This window comes from Arachis hypogaea, chromosome 13 (assembly GCF_003086295.3).
Source record: "Arachis hypogaea cultivar Tifrunner chromosome 13, arahy.Tifrunner.gnm2.J5K5, whole genome shotgun sequence".
In the NCBI taxonomy this organism is placed as follows: domain Eukaryota; kingdom Viridiplantae; phylum Streptophyta; class Magnoliopsida; order Fabales; family Fabaceae; genus Arachis; species Arachis hypogaea.
Genome location: NC_092048.1, coordinates 72,934,513 through 72,938,680, shown reverse-complemented (window position 1 = coordinate 72,938,680; position 4,168 = coordinate 72,934,513).

Genomic DNA, 4,168 nt, shown 5'->3' with positions numbered 1-4,168 from the left:
TGAACTTCTTATCAGAATCAATATCTTGAAGCTCCACATAACCATATGGTGACACACTTGTAATCACGTATGGTCCCCTCCACCGGGATTTCAGTTTCCCAGGGAATAGCCTGAGTCTAGAGTTAAACAACAGGACCTTCTGTCCTGGTTCAAAGATTCTAGATGACAGCTTTCTGTCATGCCATTTTTTTTATTTTTCTTTATAAAGCTTGGCATTTTCGAAAGCTGTGAATCTGAATTCCTCTAGCTCATTTAGCTGGAGCAATCGTTTTTCTCCTGCTAATTTGGCATCTAAGTTTAGGAATCTGGTTGCCCAATAGGCCTTATGTTCCAGTTCCACGGGCAAGTGGCATGCCTTACCATACACGAGTTGGTATGGAGAGGTCCCTATAGGGGTCTTGAATGCTGTTCTGTAAGCCCACAGAGCATCATCCAAGCTCCTTGCCCAATCCTTTCTACGGGTATTTACTGTCTGTTCCAGGATTCTCTTTAATTCTCTGTTAGAGACTTCAGCTTGCCCGTTGGTTTGTGGATGATATGGAGTGGCCACTTTGTGGCGAATTCCATACCGAACCATGGCAGAGTAAAGCTGTTTATTGCAGAAGTGAGTGCCCCCATCGCTGATTAACACTCTAGGGACACCGAACCTGCTAAAGATATGTTTCTGGAGGAATTTCAGCACTGTTTTAGTATCATTGGAGGGTGTGGCGATAGCCTCAACCCATTTTGATACATAGTCAACTGCCACCAGAATATAAGTGTTTGAGTATGATGGTGGGAAAGGTCCCATGAAGTCAATTCCCCATACATCAAACAACTCTATTTCCAAGATTCCTTGTTGAGGCATGGCGTAACCATGAGGCAGATTACCAGCTCTTTGGCAACTGTCACAATTACGTACAAACTCTCGGGAATCTTTATAGAGTGTGGGCCAATAGAAGCCACATTGGAGGACCTTGGTGGCTGTTCGCTCACCTCCGAAATGGCCTCCATATTGAGATCCATGGCAATGCCATAGGATTCTCTGTGTTTCCTCTCTAGGGACACACCTACGGATAATTCCGTCTGCACATCTCTTAAAGAGATAGGGCTCATCCCACAAGTAGTACTTTGCATCAGTAATTAGTTTCTTTTTTTGTATTCTATTGTACTCCTTGGGTATGAACCTTGCAGCTTTATAGTTTGCAATATCGGCAAACCATGGTGCTTCCTGAATTGCAAATAGATGCTCATCAGGGAACGTCTCAGAGATCTCAAGGAAGGGGAGGGACGTCCCTTCCACTGGCTCTATCCGGGACAGATGATCAGCCACTTGGTTCTCTGTCCCTTTTCTGTCTCTTATTTCTATATCAAACTCTTGCAGAAGAAATACCCATCTGATGAGCCTGGGTTTTGAATCCTGCTTTGTGAGTAGATATTTAAGAGCAGCATGGTCAGTATACACAATCACTTTTGATCCTACTAAGTATGATCTGAACTTGTCAATGGCGTAAACCACTGCAAGTAGTTCTTTTTCTGTGGTTGTGTAATTTTTCTGGGCATCATTTAGAACGCGACTGGCATAATAAATGACATGCAGAAGCTTGTCATGCCTCTGTCCCAATACTGCACCAATGGCATGATCATTGGCATCACACATTAACTCAAATGGCAATGTCCAGTCTGGTGCAGAAATGACTGGTGCTGTGACCAGCTTAGCTTTCAGCGTTTCAAACGCCTGCAGGCATGCTGTGTCAAACACAAATGGCGTGTCAGCAGCTAGCAGATTGCTTAGAGGTTTTGCGATTTTTGAAAAATCCTTTATAAACCTCCTATAGAATCCTGCATGCCCCAGAAAGCTTCTGATTGCCTTAACATTGGCAGGTGGTGGTAATTTTTCAATTACCTCTATTTTTGCTTGGTCCAACTCTATTCCCTTGTTTGAGATTTTATGCCCAAGAACAATTCCTTCAGTCACCATGAAGTGACACTTTTCCCAGTTTAAAACTAGGTTGGTTTCTTGGCATCTTTTCAGAACAAGTTTCAGGTGATCAAGACAGGAGCTGAATGAGTCTCCATATACTGAGAAGTCATCCATGAAGACTTCCAGAAATTTTTCCACCATATCAGAGAAAATAGAGAGCATGCATCTCTGGAAGGTTGCAGGTGCATTGCATAGCCCAAAGGGCATCCTTCTATAAGCAAACACTCCGGATGGACATGTGAATGCTGTTTTCTCTTGATCCTGGGGGTCTACTGCAATCTGGTTATAGCCTGAGTAGCCATCTAAAAAGCAGTAATAATCATGACCTGCTAGTCTCTCTAGCATCTGGTCTATGAATGGTAAAGGAAAATGATCCTTTCTGGTGGCTGTATTGAGCCTTCTGTAGTCAATACACATGCGCCACCCTGTAACTATTCTTGTAGGAACCAGTTCATTTTTTTCATTATGAATCACTGTCATGCCTCCTTTTTTTGGGACGACTTGAACAGGACTCACCCAGGGGCTATCAGAAATGGGATAAATAATCCCAGCCTCTAGTAATTTGGTGACCTCTTTCTGCACCACTTCCTTCATGGCTGGATTTAGCCGCCTCTGTGGTTGAACCACTGGTTTGGCATTATCCTCCAATAGGATTTTGTGCATGCATCTAGCTGGGCTTATGCCCTTAAGGTCACCTATGGACCACCCAAGAGCTGTCTTGTGTGTCCTTAGCACTTGAATAAGTGCTTCCTCTTCCTGTGAATTTAAAGCAGAGCTTATGATCACTGGAAAAGTGTCACCTTCTCCTAGAAATGCATATTTCAAGGATGGTGGCAGTGGCTTGAGCTCTGGTTTAGGAGGTTTTTCCTCTTTCAGAAGAAAGTTCAGAGGCTCTTTCATGTCCTCTGAATCCTCCAAATCAGGCTGAACATCTTTAAAGATGTTTTCCAACTCTGATTCGAGACTCTCAGCCATGTTGATCTCTTCTACCAAAGAGTCAATAAGGTCAACTTTCATGCAGTCTGTTGATGTGTCTGGATGCTGCATGGCTTTGACAGCGTTCAACTTGAACTCGTCATCGTTGACTCTCAGGGTTATTTCCCCCTGCTGGACGTCAATGAGGGATCGTCCAGTTGCTAGGAAGGGTCTTCCTAGAATGAGAGTAGCACTCTTGTGCTCCTCCATTTCCAGCACAACAAAGTCAGTGGGAAAGGCGAATGGCCCAACTCTGACAATCATGTCCTCAATCACGCCTGATGGGTATTTAGTGGAACCATCAGCAAGTTGGAGACATATCCGGGTTGGTTTAACTTCTTCAGTTAAGCCAAGCTTCCTGATAGTGGATGCAGGTATCAGGTTGATGCTTGCCCCAAGATCGCATAAAGCTGTCTTGGTGCAATCACCTTCTAATATGCATGGTATCAGAAAGCTCCCAGGGTCTTTAAGCTTTTCAGGAAAGCTTTTCAGAATGACTGCACTGCATTCTTCAGTGAGGAGAACTCTTTCTGTTTCTCTCCACTCCTTTTTATGACTCAAGATCTCTTTCATGAACTTGGCATAAGAAGGTATTTGCTCAAGTGCCTCTGCAAATGGAATCTTTATTTCAAGAGTCCTCAGATAATCTGCAAAGCGAGCAAATTGCTTATCCTGCTCCTCTTTCCGGAGTTTTTGAGGATAAGGTATCTTGGCTTTATATTCCTCAACCTTAGTGGTTAAAGAAGCCTTTTTAGAGGGGTTGTTATCAGCACTTATGTGTGTCTGATCCCTCACTGGCAATTGCGTACCAGAGTTAGAAGTTGGAGTGACGTTAGACGCCAACTCACTGTCTGTTCCTGGCGCCTGAACGCCAGAAATGTGCCCCTGTTGGGCGTTCAGCGCTGGATTCTGCCCCATTTGGGCGTTCAACGCCAGATTCTTGCCCATTTCTGGCGTTGAACGCCAATCCTGCCTTGTTTCTGGCGCTGAACGCCAGTTTTGGGCATGGTCTGGGCGTTCAGCGCCAGCCTTCCACCTATTTTCTGGCGTTTTAGTGCCAGAATTATTTTTCCCTGGGCTCTTACTGTCCTCAGGGGAATCTTTGGTGGGTTGCTCATTTCTTGAATTTTTGATGCCTTGAGGTGGGGTATTTAATGTTTTCCCACTTCTTAATTGAACTGCTTGGCATTCTTCTGCTATTTGCTTTGATAGCTGCTGCTTTGTTTGCTT